This window comes from Pinus tabuliformis, chromosome 3_2 (assembly GCF_031772625.1).
Source record: "Pinus tabuliformis cultivar Carrire ecotype Pingquan chromosome 3_2, CPIR1, whole genome shotgun sequence".
Lineage (NCBI taxonomy): Eukaryota > Viridiplantae > Streptophyta > Pinopsida > Pinales > Pinaceae > Pinus > Pinus tabuliformis.
This window is the reverse complement of record NC_142302.1, coordinates 225,507,431-225,526,727: the sequence shown is the minus strand read 5'-3', so window position 1 is coordinate 225,526,727 and position 19,297 is coordinate 225,507,431. Positions and strand designations below refer to the sequence as shown.

At 38.2% G+C, this 19,297-nt stretch overlaps 1 pseudogene; it reads left to right on the top strand.

Annotated features, from left to right (window-relative positions):
* Positions 1 to 8,527: 8,527 nt before the first annotated feature.
* On the top strand, positions 8,528 to 10,882 carry LOC149180528 (putative DNA helicase MCM8 pseudogene; annotated as a pseudogene).
* The last annotated feature ends 8,415 nt before the right edge of the window (positions 10,883 to 19,297 follow it).

The following is a 19,297-nucleotide window of genomic DNA, read 5'->3' as shown; positions in this document are numbered from 1 at the left end:
TCAATGCCTTGTGGGCAGATAGGGTCAACACCAAAAATTCAATAGATATGTCTCCTTTCCATCTGGTATATGGAGTTGACACAGTATTTCCTTCATCTCTTGCTGTCCTAGTAATGAAAATCCTACATGAATTGGATAGTGAAACTAATGACATACAAAGGAGAATAAATCAAATCATTCATTTACAACAGATAAGAGAAGAAATTTTCCAGAATACATCCAAACTCCAGGACAAGGTTAAAAAGATTTATGACCGCAAAACCAAGGAAGACGATTTCAATTTGGGAGATGTGGTCCTTTGGTGGGATGCTAGAAATGAAGACAAAGGCAAACATGGAAAGCTTCAAAAGTTATGGAAGGGACCATACAAAATTTATGCTTTCAGAGGAAAAAATTCTTTCTTGTTGGAAGAGATGGATGGAAAATATTACTCAGGAGGGGCGACCAATGGTAGGCTTCTCAAGCACTACTATGTCTAAAATCCTGAAAGTTCATCATCATTGTACATACCAGTGTGTATTTTACTTCTAGAATTTTTAAATAGCTACCATCAGAGTTTGAAGCCCGAAGTGAAGGCCCTAAGGCTCTTTGAGTCCGTACTGTTTACATTCTTTTTATTCAGTTTTTCTGTCATAACAAAAGTTAAGTCGGTCTTAAGTCAAAAGTCATTTTTTTTATGCATGTTGACTCCATTGCCCAATGAATAAGGCTACCTAGTCTACGGTTTTCTTAACAACTCCAAGGAGCTGCCATCGCCAGTTGGCGCCAATGTTAGTGTCAGTCTTGTTAGCCTGTCACCTGGATCAAAAATTCTTTTACTATGTTTTTCCAGGCGTTCAAAATCAAATTTTTCTGTTACTAGGTTTACACAGAAAATTTGGTCATTGTATGGTCAGGCTAAAGATGAAGTCATCATTTGAAAGTTCACTCATGTTGGTTGCCTATCACACTTTAATGAATGTTTCATAATAAAAATGGGTCAGTCATCATCATCATTCGATTAGGTTACTAGGGTCTCCAAGGTCCATCATTTCCATGAATAAAACCAGCAGTGAGTTAAACATGACAAAGCAACTGTTAAAGGATTGATCTTGATGATCCACACACACCTCATATTCTCATGATATTAAAGGCTCCAAAAAAGGAAGCTCCAACACTCAAAAAAGCAAAAGGACATCTCAGGTTTGCAATGGTAAAGGTAAAATCTGCCTTCATAAAGTGAAAATCAGTTCCTAAAGGAGGGTAGGTCCCATTTATTTTTGAGAAAGTGAGGAAATTTTCCCTATATAAACTCAAAAATCCCCATAACTCTTTCATTCATATCTTATTCACTCTTTACCATCAAGCTCTCTCGCCCAAAAAAGCAAAAAACTTGTCTTCCTAGGAGAAATTACCAAAAATTTGAAGGTGATGTGCATAGGAACACCACGCTACGCTTAGGAGGTAGGCACTACGCTTCTATGATCTGCGTTGCGCTTTGGTGCTGCGCGTAGGAACATTGCGTTGAGTACAGGACAAAGTGCTCTGAAACTCACCAAAATTCTCCCAAACTTCAAATTTTCACTTGCAAACTTGGTTTTACTGTCTTCTAAGCTAAGGAACAAGTATACCCTCACCCTCTATGTTTTGCTTTCCTAATTTCATTTCATGTCAATAATTCTTCAAGTTAGGGTTTGTAGCAAATTTTGCATGGGAAATGTTAGGGTGAAAATGGCCATCATAATTTTTTATTTCCAAAACATATAAAATGATATCTTACACCTGGATACATGTTTTATGAGTCATTTTGACCAGTCCATCCACCTCAAAATAGAGTTTAAACACTCAAAAAGTAAAACCCTATCTCATTCCTAGAGGTTTTTTTTTTTTGGTTGAATTTCATCATAAACCCTCTTGGTTTCACTCTCAAGCAACAACATCTTTTCACTATTTTATCCACTCATTTTCATCAGTTTTCAAATTCATCTCACCTTTCCTAAGACCCCTCCCATCATTTTGTCAAAATCTCCTACATATCACTTCATTTCCATTCACACCTCACATCTTATTTTCACTTCCTGCTGCTAGGACTTTGTGTCATCATGGAGGTTGAATATTCGCCAGAAAGAAAGAGACAATAGAAAGGAGGGAGGATCCTCATATATGAACCATCAAACTGCAACACAATCAACTCCTATCCTTTCATCAAATAGTGCTTTGAGGATGTTCACTGCTTGGAATTTTTCAAAAGGGTAAGTGAGGCAGGGTTTTATGAGCAACTAACAGACTGGGTAGCAACACAACTGAAAGGAGAAACTGCTATCATTGCTAGTATTGAGTTTAGTTTCTTAGTGGCCTCCAACTCAATAGCAACTGGCTTACCAAACAATGGCAAATATTGGTTCAAAGGAATGAATCTAGATCTTGAAAACAACAAGCCCTTCTTAAAGACGCCATACAGAGATACACACACTCACCTCATGCCTTTCAGATATCTACTAGAGAAATATGCCTCTTTAATGAAAACTATCATGAGTTTATTTACTTGTGAAGGTAGATTCTTCAGGTTGTATGACTATCATATTCACCTCTTGATGCATTTCACACCTCAAAAGCCACTCAACATGTGTAATTGCCTATTCATGAGCATTTCAAAAATGTATGAAAAGATACAATTAAAGGACAAAGAGCACTCCCCAAGCTTGTTCCATCACAATCTCATTAAAACCATTGTCCTTCACCAGCTGGCAGAAAGAGGTATGGCTTGGGAAGCCTTTTTAGAATCAGCTTTAAAATGGCATGAGGAAAATGCAACATCTCAATCTCCAAGTGCACCAAAACAAAAAATAGAGATGGGGTCATCTAGTAGAATAGTAGAAAAGACTCGGCTACCAAAACCTGAGGTGACCAAAGTGTATAAGAAAGGGCATAGGCTTGTATTTTTCTTATCACAAAGAGAAAGGGGCCAAGCCTTCTTCATCAACAAAGCAGGAAACGACAAAAAAGGATAAAGGCACAATGGAACATGAATTTGAGCTAAGTGATCCAGAGGTTGAGGATCAAACCACAAACATGAGACAGACTATCAGGGACAAGGACTACCAAATCAAGGAGCTGGCAATAAATTTGGAAAGGTCAAAGTATGTTATATCATTCCTTTAACAGGAAAACAGTCAACTCAAAGAAAAGGAGTTGATCCTAGAGTAGTAAAAAACCAAGTTAATGCAGCAAGTTGGAAAAGGTAAAGAGATCATGACATCAAGCGAGCCTGGAGCATTAGAGGTGAGAGGAAAAATGGAAAGACCAAGAACAAGAGGCATCAAGAAAGCTTTGCAAGAGGAACAAGAACAAATTTTGCTTAATGAAGACCTTGACCTAGAAGAAGGATTGCACTAGAGGTTCATCAAGATAAAGAATATTAGATTAATAGGGTGAATGAACAGTTGGAAAATCTCCTTGAAAAGGCAAATAGAGACAATCAGTTGCTCAGACACATGGCACATCACTATCGAGCTCAAAACATGATTGCTAATGTTAAGGTAAAACAACTTGAAAACAAGCTCAAGGAGGCCAAAAAAGACCAAAAGGATGAGGGAAACTTGGAGATTCTTACTGAAGAATCCATGAAGCTATGAAAAACATATTTTTACACCTTCCCTCCAATTTTGAGCTAATTTTGAGCATTTTTAGTTTTTTGAGAATGTTGGGTCTAAGTTCAGAAATTCAGCTGATCCAGAAGCGCGGCGCCTTGGCGCTGTGCTTTTTCCTAAGGCCTCCATTTGAGGAAAGGTCTACATTTTTTGAAAGGCCTTAACATCCTCTAAAAACCCATTTGCCCAGATTTTGCAGAGGTGGCTTATTTTTGGAGAAAAATGCAAAATGGTGGCGAAAAACTAGCATTCAGGACCATTTTTTGACAGGTTCTGGAAACGAGACTTGAAGGGCTAGTTTACTATTCTCTCATATTTTCATTTTGACCCCTGGAAGGCACCTAAACATCAGCTCAAAGTTGGTGCTGCGCTTCTGCACTTTTATGTGTTTCAAATTGTAAATTTCACTATGTAAATTTCTAGTTTCTAGTTTGACTTAGTCAAAGTCAAGATTCTCTATGTAATGGCACTAGTTACATGGCTAAGTGATGTAGGCATGAATAAGTGTACATAATAGGTTGTTTTTTATGTTTATTAGGCCTCATAAAGGAAGCAAACTCCTAAACAAACTCTTCATGAAGTGTTTGAGTTTCACCTTCTCACTCTCACCTGTTGGTTGAGAGAATCTTGGAGTCAGTTCCTCCACCAAGGAATTCGAATCCTGAAGGTGGGTAAGTGGTCTAGAAGAGTCTATAAGTATCATTTCACCTAAGGAGAAGAAGGTTGAACTTTTTGTGAAGGAGGCTTGCATTGCAATCATCTTTCAGCTAATATACATACAAGTTGCAGCTATTTTCAAGGAACTCTACCCCACTGAGTTCATGGTGATTGTACTTCATTATTTTTGTTTTCTCATGGTCTAAACATCATTATCTACATTATATCTCTTATTTCTATGAATGCCTTGTGATAAAATACTCAGAATTCTTGTTTTTCAATCTCTGTTATCTAGTTTTCATAGATATGTGTTTTGTCTTCCTAAGCTAATGAAATCATGTTTATTTATGCTCATTAGTTTCTTCCACACTATATCCTCTATACTAAACTGAAAAATACTCAAATTACACCATGGCTTTTAATATCTAGCTCCTTCTTATGTTTTCTTTTGCATTCCCATAGCCTAGACCTACTTGTGGCTCCAAACCCTAAGTTCAACAAATCCTTAAAAAGAAAATTTTCACAAACAAACAAAAACATACTCATATCTAGTCTAAAATCCATTTTCTTTAAAGTGATATCATTGATAAGAGACTTAGAGAGATCCATCTCATGCTCAGTAGGGCTAGCTACTGAGTTGAAGTGGTTTGAGGTTACCCTTGTCGATTTCCTTTTCATCCTAGGAGATTGTGAGGACTAACATGATCCACATCCGTACATATGAGATTTACATCATAGGATTAAATTCCAAAGACCAATGAGTGAGAAACATACCTCTAGTGCACATGAAATAGGGAACCTGCTTATAGATTTGATCTCTATATTCTTGATTTTCAAAGAGAAATGCACAATACCCATTTCCACAATAGCAAAAGCTTCGGGGTTCATGATTTTCCTAGTTTTTAAAAACCCATCCTTCAACAACTTCATAACTTGGGCACAGACCAATGAAATTTCCCATTAACCATTTTTCCTTCAAGAGAACCACATTTTTTTCACTAAGTAGGAAAACACTAGATCTAAATAGGGTTTAATTTTTCCTTCTTCACAAATTTATTTGGTGCACTCATTATGCCTACATGAAAGCATACAACCAACAAAAAAACATGCGTTGGTGGTGAAATTATTCTCAAAACCCACAACAGAATACCCCTGTAGCAGGATTCTAACAAAACACAAACATCGAGGACGACGTAAATAGAGGCTCAAATCAGTCACAAGAAAGAAAGGAAATGCAACCCTATTCCCAATTTCTACAATGGAACACAAATAAAATTTATTTCTTAAACCCATGTGACAACCATGAGTAGGTCAGTTGGAAATCCACATGTAGAGAGTCGAAGGATACAAAAGTTCAAATAGCTAGAAACTACAAACAAAGGGCTCTAACGATGGCTCTTGCAAATGAAGGAATCCAAAATGGCTAGGGAAACCCTAGATATTGTTAATTTCTCTTAGGGATATATTGTTCTTTGCCTTGATAATTGCATTTCATCATTTCCATATTAATTTCACCCCATGACATTTTAACATTATTCATATTTACATCATTATTCAACATATAGAAAGAACAATATCATCCAGGATTATTTAGAGACCAAGTAAAAACGCACTATGGGGAAAACCATTTCAAATTCTTCTTCTTATTAGATTGCCATTGAATAATTCAGCAAAGAGAGCGTACAATGATCCATATCTTCAACCATAAACCTATCCAACAATAACATATAAACAACATTCATGAGATGAACCCAACAATGTTAATAATCAAAATCACGATTCATGAACTTGTAACCAACCGTTACTGTCTATAGTCAACTGTCGAACATTGCAGCCAATGGGTGAAAACTTTTGTCAATTGAAAATTCAATATTTAGGTTCCACTTGCACATAATATGTGTCATGCATGTGACTGAAAGACTCCAGTAAAAACTTCTCCATGACATGCCTGCGACTAAGACCCAAAACCCTAAAAATAGAGATGCAAGCTTTGAACCCTACAATTTCAGACCTATGCCAACCAATCTCTATGAGCTTGCCTCAGACCTGTGTGAGCCAAACCAAAGAACAAAATAAAAGAATTCTATATGATGATAACCAAATGAGGTTGAGGTCACTTGTATTTATAGCCTTCCAAAGGTGTTTAAGTTGATTTAGGGCTGACGTGATCAAATATCCACATGTGGGCTTTAAATAAAAAATACATTTTCCCTTGTCCAAATTGAGTGCTTCAATAGTCAAAATTGTTCCTCTCTGAAAGAGGAATCTCATCCCATGGTTTGAATTTGTCACTGAGCTACCAAATTAACACTCCATCTCATATAGGGAGAAATTCCAATGGCAACATTTAATCATCACAAGAATCCTATCATCAAATCATATCCAATCTCAAGTATCTTGTCATCAAATTTCATCACTACTTATCTAGGCTCATCTCTTACTTATTATTTATTATCTCTTGATTGTCTCTGCCCATATGTTGAATATTATCGAGTCTAAAAGAAGAATTTGATATCGTAGGGGAGCCTAAGCTACTACCCTCTATTCATCAGGGAACCACCGTTACCACTTGGAATCACTGCCAGTGGGGAGCCCAATTCTACCACCCGAGAAACATCAAAGATATTTTCCTATGGGAGCCCTTATCAACCTAAAACCACATCGAGGAGCTTAGTTTCAACCCATAACCATATCAAGGAGCACATCAGGGAGCACATATAAACCTGTAATCTCATGGGGGAGAAAAAAATATTCAAACCCATATTGAGTAATAGGTGATATAGGGGAGCACATCTCAACCCATCCTATTTCCCACTGTTCTTCTAAACAATGGCTCTCAATAGTCATGTGGTAGAAAACTTGCATCATAATACGAGCTTGGGTGAGATACTCGACTTACCGAAGGTAAGGATCACACACCCCTAAGCCTCCTCAACTCGTTGTTCATATGAGGAGGGACAATCCCAACAAGACTGACTTGTGTGTATGATGCCAGCTAGGGTATACTCTGCTAGACCAAGATAGGGGGAGATACTTGACTTGTCTAAATGGATAAGGATCACACACACCCTATGGGTGACAATATGGGAGATACCTGACCTACTGCAAGAGTAGGGATCATGCACACCTATTTTACAGAGTTTGCTCAAGCCCCAGATCCCTCCCTCTCAATTCCTCAACCCAGGAGCTCAGACCGAGTGAAAGAGTTGGCTCAATGTTCTTGATCAATCCTTCTTTTTGTAGCTCACAAACATATCATCATGCTCATATCTAGTAATCATCATGTCTCAATAGTAGTAGCCTCATGTTCATATAGGACATCAAATCTAATATATATATATATATATATATATATATATATATATATATATATATATATATATATATATATATATATATATATATATATATATAGATATATATATATATAGATATATTACAAAAAAAAATACCTTGTTCAACCTCCCTCTCATGGAGGCAACAACCACAAGTCTAAGCTTGTCTCGTATAACAACATTGTCTCAATATATGAAGGTATATCAATCCTAGAAATATATGGTATTCTCTTCCTATCGAATCCCACTCATTATTACTGTAATGTATTCCTCTCATATCCAAAACCTGCTCAAACAAAACTCCAAAGAGCTTCTTGATCCTGCCTCACAGGTAGCCATGCTAGCAACATTGTACTCAACCTTAGTTGCTCTTAGAGGTACATAATTCTCATCCAAAATATCATACTAAGGTAGCACGTATATGTGCTTATATCATCAATCATAATCCTTATCAACATCAATACATCCATGCAGTCATATATCATAGAATATCTTAGACCAAAAAAAAAGAAAATTGATTGTCCCTTGTAAATATATCGAAGTGTGCTTGGCAGTAACTCAATGCGTATGAAGCGGTTCAATCATGAATTTACTTAGATTATATTCAAAACATATATACAGACAAGTGTTCATTCAAAACATCAATGCTTTAATTAACTATTAGTTTTGAAATCAGGTTCTGTTAGACTCCGTCTCAACATGAGATTGATTCTTCTTCAAAACAGGGTTTTGAAGAAGAAATCATTTAAATGTGCTGTTTAGATTATGTAATTTATGCTCCAGCTCTTCAAAAAGGCAGTGATTGCAGCTCCTACCTCTGTAAAAGCACAAAGAAAACAAAGCATACATCAGACTCTACGGTTGATGAATTTGGTCAAGTTTTATCTTCATATGGTTTCAAATATCATGGTACAGAGGTTCTCTACAGTGGCACATCCAGTCATTCGTTTCGAAGCTTTGCAGGCCCTTAGAGCAGCAATACACAGTTATACATCCATTATGTCTTTATGTTGGCATCTTAAGAAAACATGTACAGTTAAGGAGTTCTATGTAGCATTGGATGCGGTGCCTAAAGAAGCTCTCTTGTGCTTGCCAGCTTCTGTCCACGAGGTATTGGCGTGTGACAAGCCAACAGCTTATCATGGAAAAATCAATATTAGATTATATAACCATCCTGACTCTATGCTGGCACTTAAGAATTTGAAATCTGCTTTTATTGGAAGACTTGTATCTGTGCATAGAACAGTTGTGAAGATGAGCATAGTTAAACCTTTAGTGGTACAAATGAATTTTACATGTACAAAATGTCGATCGACAGTGACATGTCGGTTTCCTGATGGGAAATACTCACCACCATCCAGTTGCATTCTTCCGAGTTGCAAAAGCAAAACGTTTATTCCTGTCAGATGTGAAGCACAGACCCTTGATTTTCAGAAAATCAGGATACAGGAGCTCTTGCACGCTCAAAATCATGAAGAGGGAAGAATGCCTCGAATTGTAGAGTGTGAATTAACTGAAGATCTAGTGGATGCATGCATACCTGGTGATGTGGTTACAGTTTGCGGGATAGTAAAAATAATCAACACTGATATGGATGTTGGAGGAGGAAAATCAAAAGCAAAAAACCAGGGTTTGTTTTACCTATATCTTGAAGCTGTTTCTATCATGAACTCAAAATCTCAATCTACATCCGAAGACTCACAAGATGGTAAAATTTCTAGTACAAGAGGTGCTTCTTCACTGAACATACAGTCATTCACTTCAAGGGACCTGGAATTTATAGTGAAGTTTGCAGAAGAACATGGGTCAGATATCTTTCGCCAAATTTTGCATTCAATATGCCCATCCATATATGGGCATGAATTTGTGAAAGCTGGAATAACTCTGGCACTGTTTGGAGGTGTGCAAAAGCATCTCATGGATCAAAATAAAGTTCCCGTAAGAGGAGATATTCATGTAATTATTGTTGGTGATCCTGGACTGGGAAAGAGCCAGCTATTACAAGCTGCTGCATCTGTTGCACCCCGAGGAATCTATGTCTGTGGTAACACAACTACTAATGCTGGCCTCACTGTTGCAGTGGTCAAAGATGCTATGACAGGCGATTATGCCTTTGAAGCAGGGGCAATGGTTCTTGCTGATCGTGGAGTGTGCTGTATCGATGAATTTGATAAAATGTCTGCTGAACATCAGGTTCTTCTTGAAGCAATGGAACAACAGAGTGTATCTGTTGCAAAAGCAGGATTGGTAGCAAGTTTATCAGCTCGAACATCAGTATTGGCAGCAGCAAATCCTGTTGGTGGTCATTATAACCGTGCAAAAACTGTAAATGAGAATTTGAAGATGAGTGCAGCACTTTTGTCACGTTTTGATCTTGTGTTTATTTTGCTTGATAAACCTGATGAGCTCTTGGACAAACGTGTATCTGAACATATCATGGCGCTTCATACAGGTTCAGAAGATCGGCGTAATTCTACCAGAGAGTCTTTATGTCATATCAGTCAAAGTCCAGAGGAAGGGAATCTAAGAAATGGATCACTAGCAGCAAGGCTGAAATTGAACCGTCTTAGAGATTGCGATTTTGTTCCTTTGCCAGGACCGCTTCTTCGCAAATTCATTTCTTATGCAAGACAATTTGTTTTCCCCAGAATGTCAAGTGCTGCAGCAGAGGTACTGCAACAGTTTTATCTGAAACTGAGGAACCACAGCACTGGAACCGATGGAAATCCAATAACGGCAAGGCAACTTGAGAGTCTCGTACGATTGGTGGAAGCTCGTGCTCGATTGGAACTTCGAGAAGAGATAACAAAACAAGACGCTCTGGATGTCGTAGAAATTATGAAAGAATCTTTATATGACAAATTTGTAGATGAGCATGGTTGCGTGGATTTTGCACGCAGTGGTGGAATGAGCCAACAAAAAGAGGCCAAACGCTTTCTCAGCGCTCTTCAGAAAAAGTCTGAATTACAGCAGAATGCCTGCTTCCCAATTTCTGAGCTTTTTATTCTTGCAGATGAAATAAGCCTTAAAGTTCCAGACGTGGATGCACTAATTGATAATCTGAATAGTGCTGGGTACTTGATTAAAAAAGGGACATAAAACATACGAGGTAGTTGCATCTTCTTATTCTGGAACCCAACGCAACAGCCAGGCACGCTCCAGATGCTAACTTGCAACGAACATCTTGAATGCATTGTATAGTTGCAAAGTTACTACATTACAATAACAGAGGTTGCAGAATTGCTTCAAAAGCAATTGACATAATCGAGAATGGTTTGAATCACCAGAGTTCGGGATTAGAGAGACCAGTTTTTGTGAAAAATAAGCTGGCTCAAGTTTTTGCTATTTTAATCTTTATCTTGTATCCGGCCCGGTGGCCATTGGTTTTCCTAGATTTGCTGTCTGCTGTGAGCAAAGGTCCCATGGTTGTAGATATGTTTTGCCGTATTTTTAATGCACTTGATGACGAGTTGATTAGTTTGGATTATCCTCGTAATTCTGAGGAAATCAGCATTGCAGGACGGATAAAGGATGCAATGAGAGAACAATGTGTGCCTCAGATTGTAAGAGCGTGAACAAAGATCTTCAGTGCTTAGAGGTTCTACAGCCAATCGTATTTTAGCCATAGTATCAAAGAGGATGGATCCAAAATCTAAGATTTCTCTTCTTAGACAGTTACAAGTAGGTCGGGTATGTGGTGTGGTGCTTGGCAAAGAAGATTCTGAAATCACTTCAAGACTTGGTGCTCTTGTTACGGGATTTGCAGAAGAGGTTTTAGAGTGTGCTCGAAAATTTGATTCAAATGAAATTCCTAATGAAACACCCGCAGTGAAAGAAATTATTACAGAAATGCTGGATGAAGTTATGCCCTCAGTATTTTATTTTATGCAGTATGGGACTGAGGATGGTGATTCTAATATGCAGCAAGAGGTGATGGCGCCATTGAAATTATTGATCTCAGATTTGAGTCACACATGACAGGAGGAAAAAGTAAGCAGCCATTACGTCAAAGCGCAGAAATAGGCATGAAATAAGTTTGAAGATATACTTTCCAGATGAGAATGAAACTTAAAAAAAGGACGATTGAACACCTAGCAGCAGAGAATAAGATTTCGATTGCCTATGTTATTTTTAACAAAGGGAAGGACACCTGTAATGCCACCTATTCACCAGATTTGCCTCAAACTTAGCCAAATCATCAACAGAATTCAGTGGAAAGAGCGCCATTCTCCTTCAGGAAAGCGCTGATTATTTTTAGTTTATTTTGTGAATAAGGATAATAAAACAAATCCCTCATCTTGGGGTCGACTTGTTTTCCCCCAGCTGTAGTTTGTTTGATATTTTTGAGGTTAGTTAAAACAACGCCCTTGTTTTGGGCAGCTTTTTTATTTAAGGTATTAAAAATTCATTTGTAAAGGAGTTTTTTTTTTAGAGTGAGAGAGGAGAGTTTTTTCTGAGCGCTGGGAGCTGCTGGAGAAGCAGAGAGTTTTATAATGTACAGTTTTCTGCAGAGAATTTAATGGAATTTCACAGCTCTGTTTGCCGAGATTCATGTGGTATGTTGATTTAGCATAGTTTTTCCCTTTGTCTCATATGTAATCAGTTATATTCCATTTCATTTCATGACCCTTTCAAGCTGAACAAATGAAGTGATTAGGTAGGAATTCATAGTATTATATGCTCCTCCTATAAGTTTGTTCGCATTCGATGTTTTCTACTGTTTAAGGAGGATTCAGATTTATTGTCTGCCCTCCTTAACTCCTCACCAGTCTTGCCATCCCGTTTGAAACCAGATTTGGTGTTAAATTGCATGCCTACCTTGCCTCAGTTGACAACCTGTGTAGTCATTATATTTCTCTGTTTGAAACTGTGATTTTGCCCATGTAGCCCAGAAAAGCCCCGTCATTCCATTAAAAAACCCCAAAAAAATCATCAAATCCAAACCCCCTATCAATTTACTAGCCTAATATCTTTGATTCTAATTGGTCAGCCTAATTATATTATAAGATCTATCAAATCTGACCCGAGAGAGCCTTCTCATACCTCGTAGGGCTAGCTACGAGGTGAAATGGTTTGATGTAGCCTTGAAGGTTTACCTTCCTCAGCCTAGGGTGAAATCTCAAGCGCTAACAGGTTCAACAATATCTCTTCATAACTTCTTGAAATTCAATCGGAGTGTCCAAGGATTTGCATTTCCACTTTCCAAAAACTCTTCAATAGCTTCACTATATGGATTTTCTTTTCCAAACTTCAGAAAGTGATTCATCATGCCATGGTTCATTATATCAAGCTTCAAAAGCCAACTCCCTCTTAATTTGATCATTAGAGGCTCATTACATGTCAAGATCATCAACATATAAAACCAAAATCAAAGTCTTTTTAAGTATAGGTTTGGATGGGCACATCTTACTAGCTTCACCAGATGACTATCAATGTGGACAGATCAGGCCCGGGGAGTTTGTTTCATACAATTCTTTCCGAAAACATAACATTTTACAAAACCGATATGCTCAACCTTACATAAATCAATATTGTGCAATCAAATCAACTAAGTCAATTTATCAAAGTTTAGATGCTAGATCAAAACTAATATCAAAATCATCAATATCATTGTAACAAATTCTTTGGACCAAGATGACAGGTAGAGCTCACATCCAAATATCAAGTTATGACTTCATCTATTTTCATTCCAACAAATTGTCATTTACCAAGAAATATCAAACTAAACTTCATAAAGTCATCCTCGTGATCATAATGTAAATAATTTTTGTCACTATATGCAAATGCATACACCAAGGATAAGTCATGTTGGTTCCATCCATTTATCGTAAGATTAATTCATACTAAATAAAAAATGTTTATACTTCAACCACTGTGCCAAGAATAATGAGGCCAATACAAAATCATTATTGAATACCAATATTAGTCACTGAAAGTTACTATGCTCGCATAGCACCGTCATCAAGCCAATTCATTAGATATTAAGTCAAAACCCTAATTTGTTATCACAGTGAGTTCAATTAGTTCATAACCCAAAAACATATGAAGCATCATGTCAATGTTATAAATCATATTTATGAACTATGAAGCATCATGTCATTTCTCATCTATGTTAATAAGCCAGATCTTGTCAAACCCTTGCAACTATTATCAAATATTTTCATACACTAGCTTCAATGATCAATTCAAAATAACATACTAATATGCATATTTCGGTCACCTACAAACACAAGTTTATTCAATACATTCACATTATATATAGTAAGTCACACATTAAAACTTCCTTGTTCATGGAGCTTTCTCATGATAGCTCCATAGCTGAAGGACTGTCATACTATTGGTGCATTCCTGATTTTAGGCATAAGGCTTTATTTTTGTGACCTACAGGCATAACCACACCCATAGGCTTTCTTCTGCACTGTTGAAAGGTTACAACTGCACCGCTAAGCTTTCTTCCATGTAGTTGAGGCTTAGAGTAAGGAAAACTCTCTCTTCTTAGACTAGAACTTGTTGCAGACAAACAATATCATATATTTGTTTATTTATGTCAAAACACTTCAAAAATAAATAATCTTCTATACATTTAATGCATATGATAATAGGTGTAAGGATATTATGGAGATTTTCTTCCTCTGAATGGGAAGTCAATTCAATCATCATCATTCAAGTCACCAACCTGTGTGGCATACTGCTATCATGCATCAACAAAACTGTTAGATCATGAAATCAAACTATATCAAGTTTTAATAAATAACATGTTAGTATCAACTACTTCATCATCACATATGAATATGCTATCAACTTTTCATCAAGGGTTAGATTCATATGATTAGGGAAGTTTTCAAGTCACTTCATCACTTATTCACTCATCAAATCAGGGCATCCTATTTTACCATATGTCATAATTCCTAAGCCAAGGTGAACAAGGAAATCTTGAGCAATAATCTTATTATTACACTTCCATCATCATGGTTATCATCATTATCACAAACAATATAAATAATATCAAGCTTTTATATATAAGAATCAATGTGCTAACCTTGTTTATGGGATCATGCAATCCATCACATCTGAAATTTAATATGCTTGCCAAAAATCAAGAGCACCAATATATAAAAAATCAATGTTTCTATGTAGTTTTACCATGACTTAATAAAATGTAAGATACTTGTCCAATACTAAGTGCACCATCTCATCATAATTATCATGAAACAAAATTTCATATTGTTATCGGGAAAAGTGTCTATTTAGAACTGCTCTATCCCACTAAGGTGTGACAGCTACCTTAGAAACAAACAGAGAAAAACTACTTTTGTATCTCCTTTATGAACTATAAACAAAGAGGAATAGGAAGAACCAACCTGTGTCTTGCGCTAGTCCTTTGATCCAATCTTTCTCCTCTTTGACAGCTTCTAGCTACCTGCTCCCTTACTTACCCAGCTTCACCAAGTACCTGTAAGATCACAAAAGAGGGAAACTATACAAAGACATGGATTTATATTCATAAATAACTTAGGATCAGATTTAAGTTAACCATACAAATGTAACAAGCATCAATGATACAAAAGCATGGAGAAGAAACTCAAATAGTTTTTATTGATATACAAGAAGATCCAGGAGGAGTTACAACAGATGATTCCTGACCCAGCATCAATCTCCCAGCAAAGAAGTCCCTTCTTCACCCCCAACAAAGCATAGATCACCCAATTCTCTGATGTGTATCTCAAAACCAACAACAATTCCTTACAATGTGTAAAACTCCAGCCTCTGGATCTCTGGGATGAGGGATCCATATATAGATGTATGAAAGGAGGATGAGTCATCTCATGATTTGATTAGTGGCTTCTCTTTGTCAGTTCTTGCTTCCACTTGGAGACTGAAAGCCTCTTACTCATCCTTGGTCGAATTCAGTGAGGCAAGTGTCATTGGAGAAGATTCTGGAAGCTTCCATTGTCTCTCCACCTCGTGGAATGACACAGCCATTTGTCATTTCCTACTCAATGCACCCTGGTAGTGCATTTAGGTGCGTTGCAACGCACCTAGCCAGTGGACTTAGGTGCTATGCAACGCACTTAGCTAGTGGAGCAGCTGAAATGATCCTGTTTTGACTTATTCTGAGTAGTTTTTGGTGGAGAACTTCTGGGAGAAGCTGTAATTTGTTGACCTTGTTCCTTTAGGGGTTGGACAACACTTTTAGGGAATTAGGAGCCCTTGGTTTATGGAAATTTCATGCTTATAGCTGTAAGGCACAAAAATGTCTATAACAGTTTCCCCCTAAAGTATGAGGCCGTTTATCGGGTGAAATGCTTTATTAGGAGGATCTGAAGTTCTTTCAATGCTGGGAGGAGACCTGTAATAAGATACAATACAATACATTATCTTCATACTGTTTTCATGATCTAGCTGAGGCGGGCATTCCCATGCTCAGCTTTATAAATTCATTTTCATGTACATAGGACAGACAATCGTCTGATGGTAGACTGATGATTCTGATAGAGCCATAATCCTTTTGGTAGGATGATTATATGTGCTGCAATGTTGTACATTTCAATGTCTTTATTTTCCTGAATATATATCGCAGCCCGGATGGATGAAACTAGATCTGGGGTCTTCAAACTCGTCCGATCTTCACTCGAAGTACAAGTCGATCCATGTGAAAAATGTTTTGAAGTCGAACATGGAAAGACATCGCTTGATTACCAGTCAATGATGTAAACCGTTAACAAGTGCGAGAGGAATCACCGATAATGATAATGATCCTCAAGGTACTACAGTACAATTCACGTGGTGTGAATAAAGGACTTGGCGTCGAACACCACGCAAAATCTTTCAGTCGAAGGTCATTGATGTAAACCTGTCGCCGGAAGTGAGAAACTTGCCGTTGAGGCATGCAAGCTTTAAAGTACTGAATGGGGTGTCCCTAGACCAACTTCTTGGATAATGAGCTGATGTCGACAAGAAGTAATCCGTCATAGGAGGGCCTTAATGAATCCCACATCAATGACACGGAACGGAGCAAATGATTTTGATGGAGGTGAAAACGATCTGATGATATATGGTTCAGGGTGGCAATCATGAAAGAATGGAGTATAATGTATGGTAGTGGGCGAGACACAGGCGACCTTTCTGGATGACTTCTCTTGAACATGTCGGCGACACTTATGTGATGGATTGGTAGCATTAACCCCAAATGTGGATGGTATGGTGAGACCATGGCGATGTGACCGGTGAATGAAACAACCCAACCCGACTCGGGCACGGAGCGGAAGTGTCATGTTCAAGAGCGACTTGCTACCAATAAAGATTCTTTGAGTTTTCTTCCCAATTTTTCCCCAGTCATTGCTGACTAGTACCTCTTTATTTTTTTCAAGCTTGAGGAGGATAACATATGCTTGTTCTATAATTTGCCCTTCGGGCAAACCCATCGCTATGTTTTAACGAGCCTAGCGATAGTGAAACTCGTTCTCGTCTAAAGACAAGTTTTTCGCTATTAATCTTTTTAACGAGTCTAACGACAAAGATAACTCGGTCCTTTTCATTTTTAGAGAGTCTGAAAAGGTACGTAAAGGTAACTCCAAAACTCCTTTTTCGTCATCTAATCCCTTAAGTCCGAAAAAGTATAAAACAATACAGAAGGGATGAATTTTCGATTAGCTTTAACGAGCTGAACAAAACAAGCGCTCGATCTTTTTGTGCAATAATCCTTCAGGTCCAAAAAGATTAAAATCTAGAGGAGGAATAGCACTTCCCGTCGCTTTAACGAGCTGGAAGGCCAGAACTCGGCAATCTTTTCATATTTTACGAGTCAGAAAAGAGCTTAAAGAAGACTCGTCTTTTGAGGAACGAGTGATAAAATGGGTAGCAGTTGATTCCAGGTAAGGTTTGGAATTTTCCAATCACGGCAGTGTCACAAGGATGGCTATTGAAATCACTCTTCGCAGCTGTTCCTCAAAATGGGTAAACAATCAAATGGAGGTGAATGATCGGCTAATGAAAAAGTGGAGGTGACGGTGCAAACACGAGCCAAGCTTTAATGGCTGAAGTGCTACATTCACGGTGGTTATTTACCAGGGAATAGTTCATTTTTTAACGAGCTTAAACGCGGGTGGAAACATTTGCTCGGTGCGGGTTTATTTTTTAACGAGCTTGAACCTTGCGGTAACACTGCTCGATTAATCCAGTCATATGATAAGAATGTCTCATATAAAAACGGCAATTTTTAGAGTTTTGCCCCACATCCTTTCTTTATGCAAGTTAGGTAACGACTAATCTAAAAAACAGATAAATAATCGCTCTTTGCTTGCACTCCAAAAGGTTTGCATGCCCCCAGGTATAAAACAGAGTTTCAAGGTCACCCTCTATTCGAGCTGACAAAACATTTGTTTTATCAGGAAGGGTACCTCTTACAGGTTACCCAAAGATTGTTCTATTCGCGGCGCAAACAAAACACTTCTTCGGCGATGTCTACCAAGATAAACAAAGGTGAGTGGCGGCGCTCGCCAACTTACATAACTTTGACAAGAGAATCTTGTACTAGAATAACCCCCTCTTCCAATCACGGACGGGGGTACAGACTAGGCATATTCTCCCGCGGAAACCTACTCTATACCCGAATTTTTCCTGCCGAAGCAGACCAGGATGCATGCCCCCTGGGTTTCAGTCATATCCCTCCGAATTACTCGCGCTCATCGGGAGGACGGACTGGATATTGAGACATTTCTTGCGTGAAAAGACCATTTAGGGACGGTATATGACTATTTGCTATGTGTGATCCGGGAAATGAAAGTTGGTCCACGAGCTTGACCACTCTTCCTTCGTGCGGAAAAAACATTACTCTAAAGAGTGAGGAGACAATGTCTCCCATGCAATAAATATAGTCTCGTCCAAGGAGTAGGTTATAATCCAAGGGTCCTTGAACTACCATTACGTTCATGTGAACTGTCTTCCTTCTCAATGTTATGGGCACAGTGGGAAGGATCCCTAAAGGTCGACTGGTTCCTTTATCAAAGCCTGTCAGATTTCTCATCTCAGGCAAAAGCGATGGCGAACCAAGCGCTTTCCAAGCAGTTGAGGAAAGGATACTCACAGAAGCCCCCTCATCTATGATGGTACCATCCATAACCATTCTATATATTTGAATGATAATTCGGAATGGTACGCTAGCTGGTAAACGGGGTCTGCCTAGTTGATTCCAGTCGAAGGAGACAACTAGGTTGCTTGGAGGTGGGACCGAATAGACGGTCGGGTACGGCTCTGAAGAAATTCCTTCCTGCGGTAAAGGAACGGGTAAATTGCCCCCATGTTCGTCGGAGTCTGTGTTTATGAAGAGAATTTGGACGGTGTCATCCTTGTTCTCTTCAGTGACTGTATCATCTGAAGATGAAACCTCTGAAGGCAAGACCGAGTCAACTGCCACCTCGACCTTTTGACTTTCGTCTGGTATGGATCCAGATGGTTTATCTTCAATGATAGGTGCTTCAGCCGACCACCTGAGCGGGCCAACTGGATTCTCAACTAGTGACGGACTCGGCAAGAGTTTTTTATATCTAGGAGGAAGTCATAACGGTGAAACCGGACGATCATCCAAAACTCTTTTAGCTTCGTCTAAGAAGGGACAACGGTGGACGGCATGATTGCCTTCGCACAGTTTACAAGGAAATCTAGCTTTCCCTTTTT